Source organism: Plectropomus leopardus, chromosome 13 (assembly GCF_008729295.1).
Source record: "Plectropomus leopardus isolate mb chromosome 13, YSFRI_Pleo_2.0, whole genome shotgun sequence".
Classification (NCBI taxonomy): domain Eukaryota; kingdom Metazoa; phylum Chordata; class Actinopteri; order Perciformes; family Serranidae; genus Plectropomus; species Plectropomus leopardus.
In genome coordinates, this window is record NC_056475.1 from 33004977 (window position 1) to 33025657 (window position 20681).

At 41.6% G+C, this 20681-nt stretch overlaps 1 long non-coding RNA gene across 4 annotated transcripts in view; it reads left to right on the top strand.

The window, feature by feature from the left end:
- The first annotated feature begins 7863 nt into the window (after positions 1–7863).
- LOC121952755 overlaps positions 7864–20681 on the top strand; it is a 53486-nt gene continuing 40668 nt past the window's right edge. For all 4 annotated transcript variants that reach the window (XR_006106462.1, XR_006106458.1, XR_006106461.1 and 1 more), the window contains exon 1: positions 7864–8266. This is a non-coding gene — a long non-coding RNA (uncharacterized LOC121952755). The remainder of the gene's footprint in view (positions 8267–20681) is intronic.

The following is a 20681-nucleotide window of genomic DNA, read 5'->3' on the forward strand; positions in this document are numbered from 1 at the left end:
ACCTAGTATCACATATTACACAAACAGTACCCCATTTCCCCCACATAATATACACATTCCTTAAAACAGTGCAAATATAACAGGGATGAATGTTTTCAACTTTACAATTAGGGGCACAAAGAGCAGTAATAAGTGGTTAATTACACGTGGTTAATTACATGACACATACTGATGCTTATTCAGCATCAGTATGTGTCAATGAAGTGTTACTTGGGGGATGAATGTTTTAAACTTTCCAAAAAGGGTCACAAGGACCATTAATAGATGGTTGATTATAGTTAAGTGATGCTTATTCAGCATCAGTATTTGTTTATGAGCCATCAGTGCAATCTACATTGCTGTTTATCTTGGCACTGCTATTATTATATATTTGCTCTGTTTTGCTATTAGGAATTATGTGGGTGGGAATGGGGTACTGTTTTTATGATATTTGTGCTGAATGTGTGTTGCACATGTCTTGTTAATTTTTTTTTTTACATGCACTGCTCAGTAGTAGTAGTCAAAATGTCATTCTATCATTTTCAATGACAATTTAAAGCTTTCTATTCTGCTCTACTCTATGAAGTGTTACTTAAGCAATGAATGTTGCCAACTTTATAATAAGGGTCACAAGCAGCATCAATAAATGGTTAATTATAGTTAAGTGATGCTTATCAGCATCAGTATGTGTTACTTAATGGATGAGCGTTTAATGTTATTATTATTATTGCTGTTGATATACTATTAAATAACGTATGAAATAGGCCTAATTGACATGACACAGTCATGATTATTACTTTACACATTAGTTAATTTTATTAATGGCTAGGTAATGGTTATTTCTCCATTATTTGATACCATGATAAAAATGTCCTTATTATTGTTAATGTCAATAAACTATTGACTACTGTATGAAATAACACATTAAATAACATGAATACCACTAGTTAAAGATTACTTGACACATCAGTCAACTATTAGTTAATGGTTATTACTACATCATTTAATGATTATTAATGTGTCCTTGTTATGGTGGTTACTTTTAATAAACTGTTGGGTAATGCATACCATAATTTAAATGAATGCCATTAGGTGTTCATTTTAAGTCATTACTTGACACATCCGTTAACTGTCAGTTAATGGTTACTACACTGACTAATACTAATTTTCATCCACTCTCAACCACAAAACATGTGTCAGAGATGGTCACTGAAGAGCTGTGGTACTACATGGCAACAACTTTAGATACCTTTTCATGAGTGGAGCTAACCCCCCTAAGGATGCACAGATGAATCACCTCAAGAGATAAGTGTACCAAGGAAACACTGTTGGGAAAAAACACTTGAGGTGGCACCAAATATGTAATCTCCAACAGACCGAGGTCAGATGGACCTGGGCAATGAAGACCATTGTAGTAAACTCTTCCACAGGTAAGCCAGCACATCCTTGAACTCTAAAGCTACGGCTGCAAGAAATGATGCCAGCTACATTGCAAAAGTAAAAGAAAAAAGATGCTTCCATAAAATGCCGTTCTGTGTCAGTGTGGAGGAGTCTGTAAAGGAGAGACTGAAGAATGGGTTCTACTACAACAACAAAATAACTAAAATAAAGGTTTTTGAAGTAAATTTTTGTGTTTGACACATTTTTGTTCGTAAAGTCATATTAAATTTTGTTCTTCATGCTCTGTCCACACTGGACACAGAGGCACTATGTAGTGCAGTGAATTTCTGCCCCCTTTCAGCACTCATGTTAACCAATTTTACTGTTCACACACTACATGCCACAGCCCCCAGGTCCATGGTTGGCTAGCAATCTGCAGCGAAAGTCTATGTGTCTGGTCTATTTTTTCCATGACCCGTGAGTGAATCTGGCAAAAAAAAAAAAAAAGACAACCAAACAAACAAACAAAAAAAAACACTGATAATCTATTATGACCAACAAATAGGATATATCAAATGTAACATAAATGATCTGATCATGATGAATGGAACTGAGAAGAATAACAAGCACACGCACATGCACACAATCACACACACACTCACACACACACCATAGACTGTATATAAAGATGGATAATGCATCCCCACTTATCGGCTTCAGCGAAGCTAAAGTAACAATCAGAAAGATACATACACTGTTACGAGTGGATTAGTCTTGTGGTAATTAGTTGCTTGAAATAAGGTGAATACTCAGCTACAACTTAATATCTAAAATCTCATTCTTTTCAGTAATCAAAATATGCAACATGATTTTAGATTCACAAAAGAGAGTAAAACTTGTTCCTTAAATCACCTTATAATGAATGAATCAAATTAAATTGCGCCTGCTGACAGGCGGAGACAACAGGCAACATTAGTGGACACTTCAAACAAACATTCATACAATTACTCAGCCCAATAACTCCTGAACCCAAAGTCCCCAAAGTTCCCAAAACAGTCACTTGAATGAGTCCAATTCTCTTACTGTGCCACGAGTAAGCAAAAGACAGAAAAGGAGGCATCAATTAAAAAAAAAAAATCCTCTTGGTGAGGCAGGTCAGTGCATGATGAGATGTCACTGTTCAGAAATAATGGCGCCACGCCGTCTTATCACATATCCTATTGAAAGCACAGGTCGTGGTGCAAAGTGATCCACAATTGCTTCTAAAGAATAATCCACAATTTGCCAGTTTGCCACTGAAAGTCTTTGACAAAAAAAAAGAAAAAAAGAAGCAATCTGGAGCTCCTATTGCCAACCTCCCAAACGCAGACTGCTGACACAGACTCCTCACACAGACACCTCACACTCTTCCATATCAATTCCCCTTCAGGTGAGTATAAATAATCAAATAAACATAATATGAATAAACAGAAATACTTTACAACATGACATAAAATCTATGTCCAACTGTGCCCTGTTAAATAAATAGACAACTAAATAGTCTGAGGTAGGTAATAGCAAAACAAGAAAAAAACTAAACACTTCTCTATCAAATAGGATTTCATGTCTACTGCATTCACAGTATCTACCTTAGTTATCAGTTAACTGCCAGACACCATAATTTATAGGACCTTACCTTTTTTCTACCTTGACACTCCCTGACCATCGGGATGCAAACCAGATCCCCAACTGCAAAGTGTACATCCCTGAAGATGAACTGGCTGCAGGAGCCTTGTGTATGAGACGCTTCAGAGGACTCTTTCGGTTGCTGCACTCATTGTCTTCCAAATTTTATTTACACGCTCAATCAGATTGGTCTGTGGATGGTATGTGGTTGTGAGCTTTTGGGTCACGCCCCATGTGTCACACAGATTGGCCATTAGTTGGATAGTGAACAGTCAGACACCAGGTAGGTGGGGACTCCCCAGCATGTGAAGATTTAATTTTTTTTTGTGGGAGGGGGGGGATTGCTGAACAGGGCATCTGGGAACGTCAAGGCATCCTTTCTTATACTGGACCCAGAAGGTAAAACCCTGCAGCCTTAGAAATCATCTAGTAAATTGGGATGATGTCTTATCAAAGGTTTTCCCCTTCCAGGTAATACCTCTGCTTTTACACAGCCCACATGACAGCCAAACATTCCTTTTCTGAAGTAGGATACCTTAGTGCAACACTGTGGAGAGCAATGGGTCTTTCTTCACTATCAATGATCTGTACTTAGAGAGCCCTCAAACCCACATTGCTACAGTCATAGTCACAATTCACCTGAAAGCCAAGGTGTGACCTTGGCTAGGCCAACACTGGTGGTGCCTGTGACAAATCCATAAGCTGTTCAAAAGTGGTTTGGCATTGCCCTGACCAGTCCCATTGCACCCCTTTCCTCTTGAGGTTATTGAGTGGACCCACAATGTCTGCCAGCCTGGGGACAAAATTGTGGTACCAGCCCACCACCCCCAGGAATCTCTGGAGAATTTTCAGATCTGTTGAGCTGGGGAGGTGCGATGGCCCTGACTTTTTCTGGATCCACTTCCATTCCTTTACCAGAGACCAAGTGACAGAGGAGGGTAAGTTGTGTTTGTAAAAGATGGGATTTTTTGACATTGTAGGTTAGATGGGCAAATCCTGAAGAAGACCATGATGTCGTCGATGTAGACAAAACATATTTTGCCCATATAATTCCACCAAAACATGTTCTATCAGCCGCTGGAAGGTGGTGCCAGCATTCTGCAAGCCAAACAGTATGACCTTGAATTGAAATAGACTCAAATGGGTGGTCATTGCAGTTTTTTGTTTACTTTTCTCATCCATAGCCACCTGCCAGTAACCACTTTTGAGATCCAGGGAGCTGAAGAACTGGGTTCCCTGCATGGACTCACGGATTTCATGCACCAGTGGCATGGGATATGTGTCATGGTGTTTCTTCGCATTGACACCCCAATAATCCAGGCCAGAAGTCTTGTCTTTTGTTGGAACCACTTGGGATGCCCATGCAGACAGATGGCTCAATGCTGCCATCCCTGAGCATTTCCTTTAGTTCTTCCTCAATGACTGCTTGTTTTTGCGGCAAAACTCTGTATGCTCTCCTCCGCACTGGCAGCTCATTGTATGTTTTATTATTATTTTTGTATGTTTTATTATTATTATTTTTGTATGTTTTATTATTATTATTTTTGTATGTTTATAAAACATTATTTTTGTATGTTTTATTATTATTTATTTCAGTGGCACCGGTGGACTCTGTCCTGACTGAGGGCTGCTTTTGCTGCAATGGCCTGACAACCTCAGGCTGAACTTCCAGGAGTGGGGTTGAGGACTGCTTGTTGTTGAGGTCTTCAGGGTGGCTGTGGCTCAGAGGTAGAGCGGGTCATCCTTCTAATCGGAAGATCAGCAATTCGATCCCCAGCTCCTCCAGGCAACATGTGGATGTATCCTTGGACAAGATACTGAGCCCCAAATTACTCCCAATGCTGCATCATCGGAGTGTGCGTGCATGTGAATGGTTACTGAGTAGCAGGTGGCACCATGTATGGTAGCCTTGGCCACCAGTGTGTGAATGTGTGTGTGAATGGGTAAATGTGACATGAAGTGTGAAAGCACTTTGAGTGGTCAAAAGACTAGAAAAGCCCTATAGAAGTGCAGTCAATTTACCATTTACCATCACTGCCATGTAAAAGTGCACGGCATCCTGGAAGGACAGAAAAGCAGCCACAGTGAGCCCCCCCCTGACCATGCTTGTTTTTTGTGTTCGACTTTAGGTGGTGCAGTCTATATGGCTGGTCTGTTGTACACAACTCCAATAATCTTTGGAATTACTCCAGTTCTTTTCAGTGAGAGACCCCACTTCGACCACTTAGTCAACAGTGAACACAATTCCATGCAAGCCACTAGCATATCTTAGATTACATGCATTTAGGATTTACCTCACAATCTCTTCTTCTTTCATGTCTGGTCCAAAATCCCCCAGGCATTGTGTGGGTGCTTGGATATTTGACCAGAGCTGCTCCTCTTCCTCTGACTGACAGGCTGTGGACAGCAATACCTCCAGAAAAGCCTCCTTAAACATTGACAGTTGGATATCTTGTTTCGGGCAGCTAAGCACCCGCTGCCGGCCGGCCCTTTTGGAACAGCATTGAGTGTACCTAAGAGCTCAGTGTCACTCAACGGTCTGAGGATGAGAAAGTTCTCGCACTGCTCAATGAAATCATTGACATCTGTGGAACTCCTTGACTCACCAAACTGGGGAAACTCTTAATCTTAAACAACTTTTAATGGCTGGCTTGGCTGTGGCTGCCTGCAAAGTTCAGATTGTGGCATCACCGTCAGATGTGTAATGACTGGAAGGTTCTGCAGGAATGGAGAAACTAGGGGACCTCAAACAGGTCTGATTTGTGCTTTGGACCTATTTTTATTTGTCTCCCCACTGTTCATCCCTCCACTGCAGACACTCTGGTCAAAGACCTGCAGCCTTGCATGGATATACTCTTAGGCGTTTTCTTTGCATATTTTCTAAAGCCTCCAATCTCAATTGTAACTCCTGTATCTGTTCCGTCAATGTGCCTACCACATCATTTTGATCATCACCCGACATTTGTTTGTCCTCCTCCTGTAGTTCTAGATACATGGATTCCAGCAGCCTGGTTATCTCCCTAACGCCTCTTTTGTCATGTCTGGTGGTGACATGATAGTGGGGGCCAGAGTCAGGGATGGGGTTTGAGGCCAACTCCACAAGAGGGAGTGGACTTTCTTCATGTTCGTCGATGCCCACGGCTGACCCCTGCTGGCTACTATTGGACATGATTTTTAGGAGAAGGTTTTATGGGTAGGGCAATGTGTTATGTGTATATGCGCTAGCAGCCTATGCCTAGTACCAGGCTACCGCTACGTACACTCACGCTTCACAATGACTATAGAAAAACAAAAAGAAATCACAAGATATACTTTAGCAAGCTACAATAAAATTGAAAAAAAAAACAGCAAAATAACAGGCTGTATTTAAATACCCTCCCTGACCAATAAAAAATAAGAATAAATAAGACACAACAAATGTGTTGATGCCACCACTGCAGCTGCAAACTCATTTCTAAATGAGCCCAAAATATCTCCTACAGCTTGGACCCTGGCTTAAACCACAGACAATTAATAATCAATCCTGTTCCCCACTTGTAACAATTGAAAAAAAACCACTGAAGATAAAAAGATACATACGCTACAAAACAGTTTACGGCTGATTAGTCTTGCGGTAATTGATTTAAATAAAGTGAATACTGAGCTATATCTTCAAATCTAAACAGAAAATCCCACTCTTTTAAACATCAAAATATGCAACATGATTTTAGATAAGGCAGGATGATGTCTTGGGACAGTTAAAGGTCCAGGCCAAAGCATTGTGGTCAGTGATTATATCAAAGGTTTCCCCTTCCAGGTAATGCCGCTACTTATATATATACGTATATATATACAGTATATATATGCACTACTATACTATACCGCTACTATATAAAAGAATGTGTATGTAATTTGAAGAATAGGTTTTTACATGCAGAGCGGACCACAATACTGGGCCCTGACAGGCAGATAGGACCATCTTTTCTGATTCAAATGACGCAGATGTGCCTGATTGAATGGATTCAAAAACTTGTTTCAGCAGAGCGTCCAAACAAAACCAAGACCCGTTGTGTCATAGTTTTTGGCCACTGATTTGAAATCTGTCAGTATGTCTGAACTGCTAACAGGCTCATTAAGTTATTATTTTTACACAGCAGCTTACAAGCAGTGTTTGAATTTGTCTTCAGCTCTTCTTTCTGTGCATTGATTTCAATGCAATCACAAGTATTTTTGCTGTGTAGTAAATTTGCAGAGAATGACAGCTTTTTAAAATTCCTGTTATGGAGTGAAGGCAGCAATTGTGTGTACGTAACACCAACACCAATCAGTGTTGAGACTGATTATGAGAGTGGTGTAAATGTCCCACAGTATTTTCATTGTCAAGTGGCTGTCTGGGTACGGTTATGTGATCTCCTGAGGCAAAGCTGGCCTCAAGAATTAAGTATACACAGACACAGCTGAAATTCCCCGCCCCTCACTCACATGCACACACACACGCACACATACACACACACACACATACACTGCGTCTGACCCGGGGGTCAAGGTGCAGTGACTCTGAGGGTTGTCTAACTGGGCCTCTTGAAACTCTTTCCTTGCATTCCAGCGCCCGGAGGAGGGGGTCATTGAAGCCAGGCACATTTCCAGAGAGGGAGACAGAGAGAAACAGTGATAGAGAGAGGGAGGAGAGAGACTGTGTGTGCGTGCGTGTGTGCGTGCGTGTGTGTGTGTGTGTGTGTAGGGGGGCAGAAAGAAGCTGGAAGGTATTATGCACTATTTCCTGTATTATGCCGCTTGTTCCCTCCCACTTCTACGACACAGTAAGGGAAAAGCTGAAAACTTGAACCTGCTATTCTCCAGCTGCCTCGGCCCTCTAGCTCCCTTGTTTTCTTTCCCTGCTGTTCCCTCTCCCCGTAGCTCTTCCTTTTTCTCTAGGCTGTTTGTAAAAGGATCACTTTGTTTCCGTTGCCTTTTTCCGCGGTGCTGCAGACACACATGGAGGAGAGAATTGGATTTGAGGAGATAGTGACGGGGACGCACAGCTGCAACAATCCCCTCCATCTCCACTCTCAGACTAATGCCCCCCCCCCCACGCACACACCCCTCTTCCCGTGTGTTTGACTCTTCCTCCGTCGCACACTCTGTGCTTTCGCCTCTCTGAGGGGTGGGGGTGCCATGTGGGAGCTCAGAAAAATGGAAGTGGATCAGAGATAGACAAGAAAGGAATTTGTCATTCTTGGGCTCTGATGTCACGATCTATCTGGTAAGTACCTCTCTTTCTTTCTCTTAAAATTAATATAGATCTTAATTCTCTCTGTGTTTGAGCACTTAGTGCTTTTGATTCCATGTTGGTTACCTTTTTTACCTTTTATTGTTTTATTGTTCAGCTTTTTAGCATCAAAATTTAGAACAATCTTCCACTTCCCTTCAATGTGTTGATGAGTTCATTTTTCATTGTTACATGAGATTCATCAGCTCTGGTGATAAGAGGGGCTTAGAGCATTTGAATTTGTACCAAGTTTTGCGGGTCAAGGTAGAGTGAGAAGGGAGGTGGAGTGGAGGCTGACTGGGGGAAGGGAATTTGAAGGGGTCGAAGGGAATGGCACTTGGCTCTGAACACTTTTACAGTATGACGTTGTCACTGCGGAACATGTGCCTGCCTCAAAACCTGGAAAGTACTGCATGTTTGAGCTGGCTCATAGGAGCTTTGTTGTCGAGGCCTTGAACTTAGCTAATGAAATTGCTCAATTGCTCAGTGGTTTCATGTTTTTGTGAACCTGGAATTTTTAAGTCTGGATTGAATGCAGTTTTGAGACATTAAGTACTGAAGTTTTTACACACCCTTTTAATGTCACAGTATATATATAAATTTTTTTTACAGAAGTTACAGCATATCAGCATTAAATGACATTCAAAGATGAAAAATGCATTGCTTACTAACCCACATTGCAGATTTCATCAGCACAGGATACATTGCTTCATGAATCCAGGTTTTGTGGATAGCATAGTTAAAAGCTTGCTTGTTGCAGGCTATAAGCAGTTGGTGCATCTCTGTAGAAACTGCATGGTGGATGATGCTGGCAGTGCAAACTAATGAATTACTGCCGGGTAACTAAATGACTCCATTATTTCATAAATGAGAGAGATCCCTCTTGACCACTGGACCTGACATTTGGTTCTAGTTGAATATTTATGGTAGATTGTACAGTAATGATACATTATTGCAAGTACCATTTCCAATAAATCTTATCATTTAACAAATAATATAGCATTACCTGTAATGTTTTTGACTAGGTTGCACACACAGAACATGAGACAGAACTGGTTAACAACCGACCATGCTGATTTCCCAACAAGCTTGTCCTTTGCTGAGTATAACAATATGCTATAACATTAAAAATAATTTTCTACAATTCCAATACACTGCAAATTTGGACAGTCAATTCTATTCTTAAGCCGCTTTCTCCTGTGCAAAAATGCCCCCCACCCACACATGCCAACATATGGCTTTTGTATGTAATGGAAAAGGTTGCAATCAGCATTCCCACCTGGGTCAAATATCTCTGCAGTAGTCACAGGTTTTAATCGGCTCCAGCTCTAATCAGCAGTTAAACAGCTCAAACATCATTTCAAATTAGTCTGCACCGAGTTTGAAACACAGAAGTAACCATCGGAACATTTATACTAACCTCTTGCTGCTTTCTAATGTTTACTAACTTGCTTTCTGGCCTGTCTGTGACATCGAATGTGACATGCAAGTAAAGAAAAAACAAAGGCATGCTCATCTGCTGCAGAGCTGTGTATACAGCTCTGGTCTACTGGCAATTGGAAAAGAGTCTATCTAGTCACCTATTTTTAGGGTTGGTATCATATATGTGCATCCTTTAGGAACTCAAGTATGTGAGTCTGTTGACTGCTGAGTTGAGAAAGTGAGTGGGTGAACTTTCGCAGCTATTGAACTTGAGAGCTGTTGTTGATGTGTATCACCTTGATGGTTCATTGGCAGTTGGAAGTTTTGACCTCACTCTCCTGTCTCTTTAAGGGACTCACAACTGGACTCTGTTTGGCTCATTCTGTGCCTCCCTTGCCCCCTCTGTTCTTTAGTAACATGGGAAAGTGTCTTGAACGGCATTACTGGACTAATTTTTCCTGTGAATGGTGGCATTAAAAGCAAAACTTACAGAGTTTAGCTGTGTCTGTATGAATTTTTGTTAGCCTGCTCTTTGCTCAGCATAATGTCTTTTTAACTACAAAAACAATGCTTTTCTTGATCACTCCTTTATAAATACACACAAAGTGTGCCTGCTGCAGAATCTAGTTCTCTATTTTGGGCATGTGGGTCACAATCTAATGAAGCAGCACCTACGCACCTTTTTAATGAGGACTTGTAAAATTACATTCGAAAAGTTTTAGTGTTGGTTGACTGCTGAGTTCAACCTCAGCCATATATCATGACAAAATAAAGAAGCATATAGGCCTATTTCTCGGCACTGGGAAATAGAGGATGTATTTGTTCATCAAAAGCTTTTTAGAGTTTCAGATATTTTCTCTGTATGTTGTGTAGTAGGTAATTGTGTCAATTTTTAGTACCAGAATGTATTGTTGTGTAAATTGTTTAATGTTTCAATGTAATATTCATCTACTGCATTACATAAATCATAACATGCAATTTTTACGCAAGGAGCTCATTCAGTTTTTTATCAGATTTAATAAAAACAAACACATTTTAGGTGAGGTAAAAGAGTACAGAAAAGGAGTACAGTGTTTTGTGGGTCACCATGAAGTCAGGTGGTACAATACATGCCATCCTCTTTCTCTCCAAGAAGCTTTGATTCTTCAATTCTAAGAGGTATTTCACGTTGTATAAATAAAGCTCAGGTCATGCATTTTTATATTTGATGTTAGTCATTTGTTGTCCTATATGCCAGATGGCGAAATGTCGCAAAGATAACCTGGCTGACCTTCATAGCCAATTTTAGGTTCTCACTTGTTCCTCTTCTGGTTATAAATTAGCCCAGTTGCTGTTTGCAAGCAGTGAAAGGAAAAGCTTACTTAGTAGCAGTGATTAATTAGTTGTTAGCCTCCTGCTGCCTTGTGAATGACAGAGGTGCCATGAAAAGAGAGACTCTGAAAATAGGCAGGATCCGACTTCTTCTGGAAATAGGAGGTGGTTTTCTTTTCTGCCCCAACCAGAAGAAACATTGTATGATTTACCTTTTAGTATTCCTTCCAAGGAAATTTTTTGTCATGGAGAGAGCATACTAATAGTACCAATCCCTACTCCGCATGAGCTGTTTGATAGCTACCAGCCATAAAAATCTGAGAAGACCTACAGGGCAATAAAACATAGGAATGTTTAAGTAAAATGAGCACAATCTTTGTTAACTGCAGTGCTACTTGCAGTTGCAAATACATTTGCTGTTGCCCCAAAGAGCACATTTCATTTTGTCATGGCACCAAGTAGGAACTATATAGGCGAAACTAGTGTGTTTCATAAACAGACAGTATCAAGCTATTGAATGGTTACCTAGCACCAGATTTTTCCTGCAAGGTAACAGACATGGCCACAGCAAAAAAAACATAAAGTCGACAGTGAGTGCTGCCTATTTTCAGGAGCGTTGGAAAATTGAATACTTTTTCACTTTAAGATGCATCATTATGTCATTTGTGTGTGTGTGTTTGTGTGTGTGTGTGCAAGGTACATGGTAGATTTACTGTCATTTTTCTTTAACATGGTTTAAGAAGAAATTAAATTGAAGTTGATCCTAAATCCTACTACATCTTTTTTGTGTCGAAGGAGGAGTTGAGGAGTCCTACCAGCCTGGGGAAAGAATCTGTTTCTTAGTCTGGTGGTTGAGCAGCTGATTCTTCTGTATCTTTTTCTAAGTTCCCGTAGGAAGTAAAGCCTTTTCTGTGCAATTTTAACCTGGGTAGTGATGATTTGATGACCAAGGTAGGTTCTCAGTGATAGTAATTCCAAGGAACCTGCTCACCTGCTCCACCTCTGCTCTAGTGATGTAGACAGGGGTGTGTTTCCTTCTTTCTAAAATCAACAATCAGCTCCTTGGTTTTGCTGACATTGAGCTGCAGGTTGTTCTCTGTGCACCACACTGCAAGATGTTGATTTCCTTCCGGTATGAACTCTCATCGCTGTTTGTTATACGGCCGATAATGGTTGTGTCGTTCGCATACTTCACAATAGAGTTCTCCTGGGAGTGCAGTCACGGATGTACAGTGTGAACAAGAGGGGACTGAGTACACAACCCTTGGGGGCTCTGGTGTTGAGCACTAATGTAGAGGAGGTGTGACTGCCAATTTGAACGCTCTGGGGTCTGTATGTGAGGAAGTCCAGTATCCAGTTGCAGAGTATTGTACTGACCCCAGAATGTTAAGTTTTCCAATCAGCTTCATGGGAGAGACTGTGTTGAATGTTGAGCTGAAGTCAACAAACAGCATCCTGATGTAGCTGTTCTTATTCTCCAGGTGAGTGAAGAGCAGTAGATATGGCACCCTCTGTTGATCTGTTGGTTCTGAAAGCATACTGGTGAGGGTCCAGGCTGGCAGGGATGTTGTCTTTGATGTGCTGGAGAACCAGTTTCTCAAAGCATTTTATTACATTGACAAGCTTTTAGGTAAGAATTTAGGTAAGATGATTTGAGGTCTGTTTGATTAAAATCACCAGCTACTATGATGATTCCATCTGGCTGCTTGGTGATGCTGCTGCTGGCAGTATCATACAATTCCTGCAGTGCTGTTTTTTAATTTGCATCTGGGGGAATGTATACAGCAACAATAAAAACACTTGTGAATTCCCTGGGCAGATAATCAGGATGACATCTTAGTACCAAAAACTCAACATCTGGTGAGCACAGTTCATCTACCTTAACTGCTTTTGAGCACCAAGCATCATTTATATAAACACAAAGACCTCCTCCTCTCCTCTTACCGGAGTCTTACAACCTGTCTGCTCTGAAGTCCGCCCATCCAGTGCAACAGCTTGATCCGGGATGTTAAGGATCAAGGATCACTTTTGCTTTCGGTTTTCCCCTCTGGTCTGACTGGCAGCTCAGCATATGTGTAGATCCTCTTGTGGTCTACTGCATTCAGTCCAAGACCCACACAACTTTTCCTGATGTTGATGAGTGCCTCTCTATCGTAGGAAAGTCGTGCTTGGAGGGGCTTTAGAGTTGAAAAAAAGTAGCAAATATTTGAGGAGCTACTGGCTGCTGCATCTGCATGTGCTGCCATCGTCATGTGTGTGGGTGTGTGTGACACCCCTGACCTTGGCAAACACAAGTTACGCTCTTGAGTGTGGACAAAGGGATATGCCACTAGTTGAGTTTTGTTGACTGTAGGCACACAGAGAGTGATTGTGAATCCATCCAGTACCAGGAAGGAATATGATGAGTAGTTATGAAAAACTGGTCAACCAAGGCAACTGATTAAACCTAAAAAGTTATAACCCTGGAGTCCAGGAGAACAGGCGCTTGGCTGATTATATGTCCTAGTGCCCTTGTCGCTTTTCAGTGCTTGGGCAGGTCTGACTGGCACAATCAATACTTCCTTAGAGACCTCCTCAGGTGGTTAATGAAGCTCCTGAATAAACTTAAGTATTCCAAACCAGATTATTGTATGGATGATCTGGTCTATTGTACTGAAGCAGGAGGTCCAGCCAGAATTTGGATGGCAAAGGAGATGTGTTATAATTTGATGTGCCTTTACAGGCTAGGTTTATTCTGCTCAAAGCTTGACTCATCTTCTGTGGTTGAGATTATTCACAGAGATGTCAGGAAACCATTCATCTTCTCCAGTCAGTTAAGTGTCTGAGCTGTCTTGTTTGGATTGCTTTTTTTCCAAAAGCTAGGGAAGAAATGGTAAGTTTGAAACTGGTTCTGCTCACCTTATGCCCAGTCAAAACTCTTTGCTCTTCTAGCATGTACCAAACTCTGGGATGTGGTACCACTTAAGTTTTGTGTGCTATGCTGGTAAGAAACTTGTTTGGGTGTTTTCCATTGTCTTGTCAACATTTTTATAAGCTTCTGTTGTCAAGACTCTACAGCAGTGCTCACAGCACAACTATGGAAGCCTCTTTGTATACTGAGCAGATTCTCAGTGGATCTAACGAACATACAGCCTCTGAGTACATCACTACCAGGTTGACACATTTAATGTAACACCACCATAGAGATGCTGCAATTTGAATTTATATGTCAAATGACATTCTAAAGATGCTGAAGTAGCGTAGTTAGAAGTAAAATCAAGATGGATCTGAAACTTGCAAATAGAATGACAGAAGAACATATATTTCCATTCAAAACAGTGTAGCTGGATGGTCAGAACAGCAGCCACTTTCAGATGTATAGTTGCCATTGCAACTGTTGTTGCAGACTATCTTCGATATAAACTTCCATACAACCAAATCGACTTGCAGAAAGTTGCAAAGTCACTCCGGTGAGTATTTGTAGTAAAGACTAAAAGTGCTTTCAGGCCTACCCTGTTTGGTTTGATTAAAACAAACTCAGGTTAGGTGTGTGCTTTGTATGTCTCGTTTGGGCTGGTGTGAATGCTGTCATATCGCCTGAAAAGGTGGGTCTCAGCCTGCTCCCAAACACACTCTGGTGTGGTTTGTGAAAGAAAATGAACCAACAACGGAAATACATGATAGCTGATATGTGATATTATGATGATTTCAACAGCTAAACCAATAACAAAACCACCTATTGATCGCAAATCTGTCTGGGGTGTCATAATTGATTCTGATAAAGGCCAGCTACGGGCAGGCAAAGCAGCGCAGCAGGGCAGATGCCCTTTTATTGTTACTTAGTAGTAGTAGTAGTATTAATAGTTGTTACTAGTTATTAATAGAGTCAGATGCCTCTGCCTTGTGAAGTTTTTCAAAGTTTAAGCCTATTGAAACATACCTGCATTCAACAAGGAGGACAATACAACTCGTTTTCATCCCAACTTGTCAAATGGTGCCACTCTGTCAGTGACCTTCCGCATCTACTTATGACATTTTTATCCTTCATTGACAGCTATTTACTCTCCTGGATGCCCTTACGGTGATGCCAACAAATGCACATGGTGCGATGAAACAGCATGGTCTTTATATTTACACAAGCAAAAGAGGCACATGATAAGATGAAGAAAATAAACACACACATCCACAGAGAGGCTAACTCCGGACTCCCACACAAAAGTCAGACCCATCCACCTCCCTGTTCGCCCGCCTTCTTATGAGGGCACACAGGGTTTCATGTGCACTTCACCTGTTCCGTCCATCCATGTTCTCAAGTAATGCCGCCTGTATGCGTGGCATGTGGACATGTCCAGTGCCATCCAGACTTCTGCCAGCGTATGATAATAACACCACAGGTTCTGTCTGAGCGTGTTGTCAGCTCACGCCACCCAGCCGTGTTTGGGTTGGATGCGAAAGGTGGCTTTGGCATCACACTAGTCCACCGAAAGCGCTATATGATGACTTTGGAGTGAGACGGGCTGCACAGGGACATCTAACTGATCTGTCATCGGTATCACTGTAGAACTTACTCAGAAGCCGTCATATAATGACCTCATGAAGGACCTGGCAGTAGGTTATGCAGATGTGTTCCTCTGTAGAGCTCCCTGCTACTAGAATTGCCTGTCCTTCTGTCATGAAACTGATATGTAGAGTTTATAAAATTTTGTGTTTTTTTCTTTTATAATGTGTGAGCATAACAAAGAAGCAATTAAGACAGTGCAGTCACATTCACCTAGATAACTTTTGATCGATTTGCAGTCTAATAGTAGCTTCCTGATAGTGCTTGTAGTGTATTATGCTCCGTTTCTTAAGGTTCTTATTTCGGTTAGGCAAGGAGGCCTTGAGGTCAAAGGTCTAGGGATGGTTAGGCCTGGAAGCCAAGTGTGCAGAATACTGGCACCAGGCTAAAAGTAACATGGAATGAGGCTCCTTTCATAAAAGGACATATTTGTGGGGTCTTGTGATTGATCACAGCTGGTGAGAAGTTGCTTTACTGACAAATGTATTGATGCCTGTACCTATATAAGAGACTTGCATGAGCTGTAAGAGAGAGAGATTCGCATTGGTCCTGAATCCTCTCCCAGGCAGACCATGGTGCCTGGTGGATGCTGAACTTTGTTGTAATAAATTGATTATTATGCAACCAAGTCAGTGTCCGCGGAGGTTTCTTCATCTTCCACACATCATTGCTACTTAAGAAACAACTACATGCTACATTTAGTTTTATCATTTCTCTATGGGCTCTTTGCAACACCAAAGATAATAAATATAAATACTCTATAAGCATTCAAGTGCTGCCAGTCAGCTGAATTTGATTTCCTCACACTGATTGGCAAATGTTCAAAGATGCTGCCACTGAAGATAACAACAGCAATCTTGAAGGATATGCATCTTCTGTGACATCACATATCAGCAAATGTGTTGATGACGTGGTGATCACAGAGATGGTGAGATCATTCCCCAGCCAGAAAGCCTTGATGAATGGGTAGGTGAAGACTCTTCTCAGAGCAAAAAAACTGCCTTTCAGTCAGGGGACAAGGAGGCATGCATCATCGCCAGAGCATGACTGAGAGCATGCATCAAGGAGACAAAGAGGAGACACCAGCAGAGACTGGAGAGAGACCTCAACAGCAAAAGCACTAAAGATATGTGGCAGGCAATTCAAAATGTCACAGGCTACAGAAGCAGGAGCGCCCTCATCATATGTGAGGCCAGGCTACCGGACGAGCTGAACACATTTTACGCTCGCTGAGACCTCCTCTGCTGAGTCCTCCTCCGCTGAATCCTTAACTCAGCTGTGAAGTCTACTCCACCTCCAGAGGACCGGCCACTCTCAGTGACCACAGCAGGCGTGAGGAAACTCCTGCAAGGCCACAGGCTCAGACAACATACCAGTACTGGTACTAAAAACTTGCTGATCAGCTTGTTAATGTTATAACTGACATTTTTAACAAGGGACTGTTCCCCCCTGCCACAAGACAGCCATCATCATTCCTGTACCCAAAAGGTCTGCTGTGTCTAGTCTTAATGACTATCGCCCTGTGGCTCTTACCCTCATCCTGATGAAGTGCTTTGAGAATTTGGTTCTCCAGCACATCAAAGACAACATCCCTGCCAGCCTGGACCCTCACCAGTATGCTTTCAGAACCAACAGATCCACAGAGGATGCCATATCTACTGCTCTTCACTCAGCTTTTACTCACCTGGAGAATGAGATCAGCTACATCAGGATGCTGTTTGTTGACTTCAGCTCAGCATTCAACACAATCTCTCCCATGAAGCTGATTGGAATACTTAACACTCTGGGCTTTAATACAACACTCTGCAACTGGATACTGGACTTCCTTACATGATGACCCCAGAGAGTTTGAACTGGTAGTCACTCCTCTACATTAGTGCTCAACAACAGAGCCCCCCAGGGCTGTGTGCTCTGATCGTGGTGATATCTGTGCTGGCGCTGTGACCCTGCCTTTGGTTTTGCTCATGCTGTGGCTGCACTGATACTGTATCCCCCACTCGCCCTGATCGTGGTCTTGGTCCTGGTTGCGCCAATGTCGTGATCATGCCTTTGGACACCTCCCTATCAATATATGTATGACACTCTTATCAACACCTACAATATCATCATAGAGTGCATTTGATAATTTAACACCTATTGTTATTGTAATATGATAGACAGATTACAGATCAGCTTCTTTCCCCAGGCTATGAGACCCCTCAACTCCTCCCTTAACGCCAAAAGATATAGCAGGATTTAGGATCAGCTAAAATTTAATTTCTTCTTAAACTATGTTTAAGAAAAATGACAATTAAGTTACATTGTACCTTGTACCTTCACCTACATCAGCAGGTGACAAGCAAGGTATGGGAGCTTGGCTCAGGTCTTGAGGAGTTGTAGCATTTATTCACTGACAAACAGCCTAAACTTTTTACACATTGCACTGCTACTTAACATCATATGCTGTTTATCCATGCAATGCCGATTTGCATTTCCTTTTTTTTTTTTCAAAGATATTTTTTGGCCGTTTTTTGAGTGTACGTGTGAAAGGGGGAGAGAGAGGGAACAACATGCAGCAAGGGGCCAAGGCCGGAGTCTAACCCCCATCCCAGCCTCTGCACATGGGGTGCCCGCTCTATCCATTGAGCCACCGACGTCCCTCCATTGTCAGTTTTGATGCAACATTCCATGCCACGCCACACCACGCCCAAGATGGACCTTCTCCAGAGTAGGTCCAAAAACTCAAACGCCTGCCCTCAAGGAGGTAGCAGTGATGTCTCTTGGACCACAGCTAACCCTCGAAGGCCCCCTTCTCTTTAAAACGTGTGTGACTCCACTCACTTATGTCTGCAGGAGAGCACAGATGTTTTTAAAGTGTCTGTGGTTTCAGCTCTCAATACTTTTACTTCTTACTGATTCTCTGTAGCTTGGAGTTTAGTTTCTCTCCTGCCTCATGCGTGTATGCTTTATTTTACTGTTTCATGTTCATATTAAAACGTTTTAAGGGTGTGTCCAGTGGCTCACCTGATAGAGCGAGTGCCCCATGTACCAAAGACGGTGTCCTTGCTGCTGTGGTTGTGGGTTAGATTCCACCCTTGGCCCTTTGCTGCATGTCATTCCCTCTCTCTCCCCCTTTCACACAATCTGTCCTATCAAATAAAGAAACAATTCCCATAAAAAAATATTAAATATAAAAGAAGTCTTTTAAGTTGCAGCCATTAAAATCAACATTTCCTTATTTTGCAACTTCACAATAAAAGTGTTTACATAACAAAATAATGGTGGACTTTTGTTGCGAAGAGTCTTTAGGAAATTACATATGTTTATCACAGAATTAGCTGCAATATGTTACTGGCCTATTCAGGGAGAAGAGTAAAGGCAGAAACAGCTTCAGTGAGGTAAAGAGCTGCAGACAACAGGCTCCTATTGCACCTCTGCAAACAGCTCACCTCCAACAGGTCAGCTTATTTTACCTGCCTGCTGTGTGACTGTGAAACATGAAGACATAAAAAAATACTATAAACAAAAACAAAGGGGGACTTTACGCCTGTTGCTTTTACACATTATCACGAAAGACCTCATCAGTTAAAAACACACCTTCAAGAAGCTAGCCATGTTGTAAAGGAAATGCAAATCTCTGCAGTGCTTCCCTGGCCAGGCCAGTCTCGGACCGGGTAATGCCAAACCAGGCCACTGATGGAACACCCATAATACTCTTAGCGCCGCTTGCTGCTGCCTCACTATTACTGGCACACACACATACAGACGCACACACACGCTTACTCGCTCCATCTTTCTTGCTCTTGCTCATGCTTGCTCACTGTCTCACTAATCCAATAATGTGCCACCGAAATTAGGCACTGAAATCTGTGTTATGATTTTGTCTGCCATTTATTGATCTTATGAGAACCATGCTATGCTGGCACCGGGTTTTGGTACCCAACCCTAGTTGTAACTATAATAACTAAAAAAACTATTTAATGTCCACTAACACGGTTCAGCCTGATCTAATCAGCGTTAACTGTAGCCAGGCTTGGAAAAGCTTCAACTCAGGGCATGCATGAAGTACATTAGCAGTCCCAAACAGTTGATTTCCTAAAAGAGGATATGATGTCACAAAAGGAAGGGAATAAGGAGAGCTTTGTTCTTCTCAGTGGCACTGTAGAGGCAGAGTGGAGGTTTCTGGCACAATTTCACCAACTTCCAAGGTGCATGGAGAATGAAGAGAGTCTTAGAGCGATCAAAGAGACACATTACCAACATCATTTAAATAGGCAGTCTGCCTATGTTTGTTTGTAATGTGTCTCTTGATGACCCTGATGAAGGCCACAAGCCGAAACACACTGGTCAAATAAAGTTGTTCCTCAAGCTACAAGTTTTGCTGGAGCACTTTGACCTCTTCTTCTCAGTGGCAGAAAAAAAAAACTGCTGATAGAGCTCGGTAAAGAATATAAATTGGTATATACTTAACAGAGCGTGTGTGATGGTCTGAGAAAAAACTGTCAGACTAAATGCACAAGTTATATAAGCCTACTTATTTTCTATTTGTATTTGATGCTAAATGAATGGTCAGAGAGGTTACAGTAATACTGTGGTTTTATCAGCAGGATCGGATTTGTTTAAAATTGTGTAGGCTTACTGAGGAGAACTGACATGCAAGAGGAGGTGAGATGCAAGAGGAGGTGAGAATAGAAGGGTTTTTCACTGACAAGATTGATACCATCCATATTAAAGAGCTACAAAAAAAAGCTAATACAGCACTGAGCCACCTCTGCCAACTCACTGATGGTGTAAACTATAAACTAACACAAAGATGACATTAACCAGTATAAACCAGCATGTTCTGAACAGACATGATTGAAAAAAAACAACTTTTGGTAACACTTTCTATGACGCCCATGTCTATAATGCATTATAACACATTATGAACACACTTATAATGCATTACAATGCCTCTATAGAGCTGTATAATCATAGTTATAAACACTCATGGTTATTTGTAATGCTTCATAAAAATAATCCTAACTCATTATGATGCCAAATGCCAAAATGTCTATAATGAATTATGAACACACTTAATGTGTCCGAAAAATTCAAGCTGTTATTCTGAAAACTCTTTCCAACGTGAGATGATGCAGGGTTTCTGGGTGATGACTTTGA